We start from the raw sequence: 7,721 nt of genomic DNA on the forward strand, positions 1-7,721 counted from the left end.
GTATTTGAAGGACTATTTTTCTCGGTCTGCATTATGTATAACAAAACCTTCCTATCTATAAACAAGGACAAAAACTATCTACAAGCCTTGTAAACAGATCGGTATCATTTATATCATAAATAATACAAATTATTACAGCCAGCATCAGAAATTAAAGTATCAATTTAATGATTAGTGGGCCAAAAAAGAATGATCAAGTTAAACGAAAGGTCTGCTAACACACTGTTCAGGAATATAACCAGTATTTTTAAAGTCACATGTGTGAAATTACTATAATCTGATTCTGAGTTTTTCTCCTTATCAATCCCGGTTTCCACCCCCAAAAAAGCACCCTCTGGCAGAAAGCTTATTGTTTAAAAAAAAATAATCTACATTCATACAAGTGTGTCTTCTGTTGAAGTCCAAGACAAGAATTCTATACCCCCAATAACAATATGTGAAAGGACCAAGTTTTAATTTGTTTCTTTACAAATCAGTGAGCATGCTAACATTCGGCTTACAATCAGAGTGATGTCTCCAAACTATGCAGTGGGCTTCCTGTAGATGAAGAGGTAGCTGACTTGTTCGGTTCTATAATAAGAAGGATTGCACTGCCAACTGCATTGTTATTTTTGTTAGGAGATGGTGGAGAAGTGGAGTGACGTTTTGTTGGAGCATCATCTTCGGATACAGTGTCATCAATAAGGGGTGAATGAGGTTCTGAATCTTCTATTCTAAAATCTGGAAGTGTCATAAAGTTGTGAATTGAACTTCGATATTCATATAAGGAACTACGAAATTCGTTCACTACTTGGATCTGTGTTTGTATTCTATTCAGGCCCCTAAACCACAAGATATGACCATGCCGCAATTCTCGCTCAGCATGATCAATCTCCTCAGCATCTTCATAAAGCTCCGCTTCAGGTATTTCATCCTTTTGTGTCCCGTGACCAGCTTCTTTAAGGAACTACAAACAACTTGTTGGTATTGTTGTGACCAGCTGACCCCATGTTTGTGTCCCCATTCCTAGGAAAATGGACCACAGCCATTGGTCTACTGTAAGTTCAGTGCAACTGAAAGGTTTTCCTCCAAACTGAACAATGATAATCTGTATAACAAACATGCCTAACACAATGCTACAAAAGATATTATTGAAGATTCCCTCAAAAACATTCCTTTCTCCGTGGATCTTTTGACCCTTAAGTTCATTGAAGAGCTGCATCATCACAAATGTATTATATACAATAGTGTAATGTTCAGAAGGCTAAGCGTGAAGTGGTGCATTCCGTCTACTGTCGATATAAAAAAAAAATTCTCTAACAAACAAAAGAGTAAAAACTACAACAAGTTGGTAGACAGCATGTCCCAATATATTCTTCATCATTTTTCGAGAGATGAGAGGTTTATTTCTACCGTCAGGCCTTCCGAGTAAGAGAGCTTCAGTAGGAGGTTCATTGACCAAAGCAAGAGAAGCTAAAGTGTCCTTTATGAGATTTACTGCACAGCTTTAAGTGGAGAGTCTTGAGTAATGCATGCCCCAGTGAAAGCAACAATAACTGCAACTACATTGACTGTGAGCTGGAACTGAAGAAACTTGGAAATACTATCATATTCATATCATCCCCACATAACCACTTTAACAACAATAAGAATGATATCAGAGACTTCTTTAGTGACATCAGTTCCAGTAATGCCCATACCAAACCCAACATCTGCCTTCTTAAGTGATGGTCCATCATTGGTACCATCACCGGTAACCTTAACCACTTGCCTTTGATCTGTGATAGTACTGTCAACTATTCCTTTTACGAGGGTACGTTTGGCAGTGGGAGACGATCTTGCAAGTACATGGAGTTTAGGCCAAATCTTGTCTATGCGTTCTTATTCAATCTCTCCTTTTTCATTTCGTATCTGTCTGTTAAATTCTTTGCCCTCAACATACAAATCAAATCAAATCATTAACATTTATAAAGCTTGCTACTCACCCGTGCGGGTCTCAAGGCGCTAGGGGGAAGGGGTTACTGCTGCTCGAAGAGCCAGGTCTTGAGGAGTCTCCGGAATACGGAGTGGTCCTGGGTGGTCCTGAGGATGGTGGGGAGGGTGTTCCAAGTCTTGGCCGCCAGGTAGGAGAAGGACCTCCCACCCGCTGTGGAGCGGCGGATGCGAGGGACGGCGGCGAGAGCGAGGCTGGTGGAGCGGAGAAGACGGGTGGGAGCGTAGAAGCTGAGGCGGCGGTTGAGGTATTCTGGTCCCTTGTTGTGGAGGGCTTTGTGTGCGTGGGTGAGGAGTCGGAAGGTGATCCTTTTGCTGACGGGAAGCCAGTGCAGGTGTCTCAGGTGGGCGGAGATGTGGCTGTTGCGGGATATGTCGAGGACGAGACGGGCGGAGGCGTTTTGAATTTGTTGCAGACGTTTCTGGAGTTTTGCGGTGGTCCCAGCATAAAGGGTGTTGCCGTAGTCCAGGCGGCTCGTGACGAGGGCGGGGATCCAGCGGAAAATCTTCCGGAGCATGCGGAGGGTGAGGAAGCAGGAGGAGGACACGGCGTTGACTTGTTTGGTCATGGTGAGAAGTGGGTCCAAGATGAAGCTGAGGTTGCATGCGTGGTCTGAGGGGGCCGGTGCGGTGCCAAGGGCCGTGGGCCAACAGGAGACGTCCCAGGCGGTCGGGTGTTACCGAGGATGAGGACTTCCGTTTTGTCTGAGTTCAGTTTCAGACGGCTGAGTCTCATCCAATCTGCGACGTCCTTCATTCCATCTTGCAGGTTGGTCTTTGCGCTGGTGGGGTCCTTGGTGAGGGAGAGTATCAGTTGAGTGTCGTCGGCGTAGGAGGTGATGATGATGCTGTGCTTGCGTACGATGTCGGCGAGGGGGCTCATGTAGACATTGAAGAGTGTCGGGCTCAGCGAGGATCCTTGTGGGATGCCGCAGATGATCTTGGTGGGGTCTGAGCGAAAAGGTGGGAGGTAGACTCTCTGAGGGTTATTAGGGTGCGGTGACAGACGGTGTCGAAGGCAGCCGAGAGGTCGAGGAGGATGAGGGCGACTGTTTCACCGTTGTCCATCAGGGTTCTGATGTCGTCTGTGACTGAGATGAGGGCGGTTTCAGTGCTGTGGTTGGCTCGGAATCCGGATTGAGGGTGGTCGAGAAGGTTGTTGTCTTCAAAGAAGTCCTCCCCAGGATGCAGTATACCACACTTTGTAGAATTTGCATGAGCAGTGTTGATGTTATCATCAGTGACCATTCGTACAGTAATACTAGCACACTGGCATTTTCGTATTGCATCTGGTATCTCTGGCCTAACCGGGTCTTCAATTACAGCAACAGCAATACATGTAAGACCAGTGAGAATTTCAGTTTCAATGTCCCACTCTGTTTCATGTTCTCCTACCGGGCCATCTCCATAAGCCAGACATATTGTTCTAGGTCCCTTGCTGGCCATTGGCTCAGTCACTCTTTTTACCATATCATCACAATCTCATGGTCTAAAAACTTTAGCTTTACCATCAGCACTTATGATTCTATAATATTTTTTAAGAATGATCTCAGAGGCACCTTTGCTGAACATCCAGTAACTGCCATCAGAATTTTTCAATACAGTGCTCATGGATTTTCATACAGAGTCGAACGTGTATACTTTGTAAAGTGTTTCCTCTGGAATTTCATTCCTTACATCTTGATAGTCCTGTTTTAGGTCCAGAACAAATCCAAGCAAGGCACATTCAGTTATATTGGCTTGGCAGACCATTTTCTTTTTCAGGAGGCAGAATTTTAGAAGTGTAAGCACAATTCACACCAATTCAAGTTACTAGAAGGTGTAAAGGCTTCTCATTTAAAGAGTCAGGTTCTGGAATCTTTTTGTAATGTTTTTCACCCAGAAAAGCTTGGACCACAGTCATTCTGTTCATTGTTAAGGTTCCAGTTTTATCTGAGCAAATTGCTGTTGCATTGCCCATTGTCTTGCTGGCATCTAAATGTCTTACTAAATTGTTATCTTTCATAATTTCGTTTACTGAGTATGCCAATGAGATTGTGACTGCAAGTGAAAGACCTTCTGGCACTGCTACCATAAGGAGGGAAACTCCAATAATGAAGAACTTTACAAAGCACTGGTCATAAACTGGTGTACATTCCGCAAGCCAAGAACATTGTTGAACCCAGAAAGTGTCAATAACAAAATACAACACAAGGACAATAACTGAGATTGCAGACATCACCAGACCTGCTTTGCCGAGCTATACTGCTAGTTTAGTAAATTCACTTGCAAGACAGATTTTTCTTTCTTTGGCAAATTAATTTTCTTTTTTTTCTTCTCCACCACCACCCTCTTCACTCTTCAGTGGCTGCATTTCCATTTCTGCTCCATCTTGGGATTTTGCTTTGTTACCATTTTCAATTGGTCCATCTTGTTTTTTTACTTTTCTTCTCCTTTTTTCCTTCTCTTTTTCTTTTTCTTCTTCTTCATCACCAGTGCTAAGTAAGGTAAACATTATTCCTGTCTGCAAGTTCACACCAGTAGCGGATACTACCATTTTTCCTGAGCCTTCCATTACATGGGCATCTGACAACAATAAAGGATCTTTTTCCGACGTAACATGGTCAGATTCTCCAGTCAGTGAGCTTTCATCAATTTTAAGATCATTTCCTTGAATGAGTACAACATCCGCTTGTAAGAGATCACCATATTTTACTTGGGCAATGTCCCCAACAACTATGTCGGCGACCGGTATCTGAATGCAATTTCTAATATTATTAATGTTGCATCCTGTAATGCTTCCCATACTAACCGAAGGATTTTTTTTCGCTTTTTCGGAGGTATAAGGTCCTTCCCAAATACTTCGAAATCTGCTGGATTGCCACTTAAACCTTCATGTGGTGATGTTTTCAATCTTGTGAAAATGCCATATAGATCACAATAGCATTCCTGAATTTTATTTACTGCATCTGTGGATCATAGTTTCATAAATTCACGCAGTTCTTTAAGCATAATCCCAAAATCTGCTCCATGATTAGTTTCACTTCTGGAATTCTGCACACCACTGTATGCGACAGAATTATTAGCCATATCACCCATGATGTGTGCAACTTTACAAATAAATAAAGAATCTTCGAGGAAAACATCTTTCCCCTTAAATTTCCAAAAATGGAAAAGAATCCTTTTAAGATGAAGAAAATCCCTGTAAAGTATACATTTCATAAGAAATACAAAACGGATATCAGGGAAGCTTTCCAAAGCAGCAACTTGAATATTGTTCCATGCTGATTTCCTTTTCTCCACATTAATTATAGACATGGAATGACTGAAACCTGCTGACATGGCGCAAGGAGACACTCAGCGTGAGCTGTCACTCCACAAGCCGAAACACTGAGCAAGCCGCTGCAGGGGGCACGAGCATAGGGGAAATTTGTTTTGTTGTCACATGTGTGCAAATGTTTTGCTTCAAGCATATCAATCTGTAATGTTCTGAAAATTTGTGTGTGTTGTGGTGTCCAGTGTTTACTTGAGAAATACGGATGTATTAAATCATAAAGTGGTTTCATGCACTGTGCATATTCTACAATGTACGTTCTGCCAAAAGTAAAGAAACCTAGCTTGATGGAATTTGGTGGTTGTAATTGCACACAATGCTCTAGGAATTGTGTGTCAGGCTCTTTCCCTCATTTGATAGTTTGTGTCCTAAAAATAGGAAACTCAGAAAAGTGATCTTTGTTTTCTTGAAATTGATTTTAGACATGTGTGGTGAATCCCAAAACAATGTGATCAACCCTGGCTAGGTGTGCGTGGATGTCGTTGATGTCGTCATCTGTAGGATAGATATCATCTACATAGGAAAACGCCCCAGGATAAATATCATGCAACATTGATGTCACACTGGCTCTGAATAATCCTGGACTGTTCTTATACTCCTGTGATAAACAACAAAATCTTCTTCTTCAGTGTCCCACTGCCATGTAAACTTGGCATTTAAAACCCCTTGCCAAGCCTTAAACTCCCCTTTTACCACATATTAGTCATGCCTAAGGTAGGCTTTAGGTAGTCCATAGAGCAGAGTGCTGTATTTTTTCGCTACTGTGAGGCATATCACGCCGATAGAATAACATAGGAGATTTATTATTAGAATTAATATGTTGTAATTCCTAAACAAGAGATGGTCAATATATCTTGTTTGCTCTCTATGAACTTGCAATGATAAAACCTCTTTAATGGTAAAGTCATATTTATCATGACACTTTTGAAAATGCCACTTTTAGAAAGCTGGTATTTTCCTGGGCCTGCAGCCTGCCTTGACATGACTGGGTATAACTGACAGTTGAGACTTTGTGAATTAAACCCCAGACAGTCACACAATAGGGGGATTAGCAGAGCCTGAATGGGCCCACAACAGAATTGATGGGGAGTGGAACTAAGCCCAGCCCCCCTTTCAACTGAATAGGCTGGGCTCTGCCATAACACAATAGGCTTAAAGACCCTGTATTGTTGGTGCAGCTAGCTAGGAGCCAGGGCAGGGGATGTATGAAACCCCTGGAACTTCAGAGAACCCTTCTGGAAATGTCTCCCATCTTCTAGGGGTAGGGCACCAGGGTATAAAAATAGGGCTCTCAGACCCACTCTTCAGTTCACTACTAGACCTGCAGAAGGACTCTCAGAGGACTGCCCGTTGCTGTGACCTGTATCTCACTCTGCCAGGCTGTTGCTGTACCTGGAAGCAGTGATTTGCTGCCTGGAGCCTGCTCAGAACGTTTAGAGGCCAGCTCTGCTGTACAGCCGTGCATCACCACCAGCACCCAAAGCTTCAGAATTGACTCCAAGAGCTAGATTAGTTGGTATCCTGTTCTAAGCCACAGGGACAAAACAGGCTCCACCATCCTAAAGCTGCACCTGGATCCAGCCTGAGTGAGTCTTGCCTCTTACCGCCGTGCAGAAGACCGCCACCATACCGCTGCGGCAGCGGAATTCCGGTACAGGTATTACGACCCACAGCTCGGAATCTGACATAATACAGACACCCCCACAAGTCCGCCACACCAAATGTCAATGATAAACTGGTGATAACAAAACCTCACGCCAACAGGAATACGCCCTCAGTATCACGACCCACGAATCAACACGGCGGTCTTTCAACTGCGGTAATCCATTGGCGGTACACACTGCCGCGCTCAAATTACACACACATTTACAAAACTACACCACATTGGACAAATCGAAATACACACACCTGATACACATACACATACCACACCCACACACCCAATCCAATATAAAGCACACACCCACATCACCCACAAACCCTTAATACCAGAAATTTGTAAGCAGGCCACAGAGAGACACTACCTAAAACAATACCAGCATCCACAGACACACAACACCATCACTTACACAACATCCACGCACCTCAAACAACACACACAACACATCCCCTCACACATCACAACAGACACCACCTCACGCATCACCCACATCACATCATGGCACCTCAACAACACCCCAGGTTATCTGAGGAGGAGTTCAGGGTGATGGTGGAGGAAATCGTCCGGGTAGAGCCACAGCTATTCGGATCACAGGTGCAGCAGACTTCCATTGCAAGGAAGATGGAGCTATGGCACAGAATTGTTGACAGTGTCAACGCAGTGGGACAGTATCCAAGAACACGGGATGACATCAGGAAGAGGTGGAACGAGCTATGGGGAAAGGTGCGTTCCTGGCCTCAAGACACCAGATTGCTGAACAGAGGACTGGTGGTGGAC

The 7,721-nt window shown here is 43.7% G+C and overlaps 1 pseudogene; it reads right to left on the reverse strand.

The window, feature by feature from the left end:
- Nucleotides 1-457: 457 nt before the first annotated feature.
- Nucleotides 458-5,049, reverse strand: LOC138301919 (plasma membrane calcium-transporting ATPase 1-like; annotated as a pseudogene).
- Between the last annotated feature and the right edge of the window lie 2,672 nt (nucleotides 5,050-7,721).

Source organism: Pleurodeles waltl, chromosome 6 (assembly GCF_031143425.1).
Source record: "Pleurodeles waltl isolate 20211129_DDA chromosome 6, aPleWal1.hap1.20221129, whole genome shotgun sequence".
NCBI lineage: Eukaryota > Metazoa > Chordata > Amphibia > Caudata > Salamandridae > Pleurodeles > Pleurodeles waltl.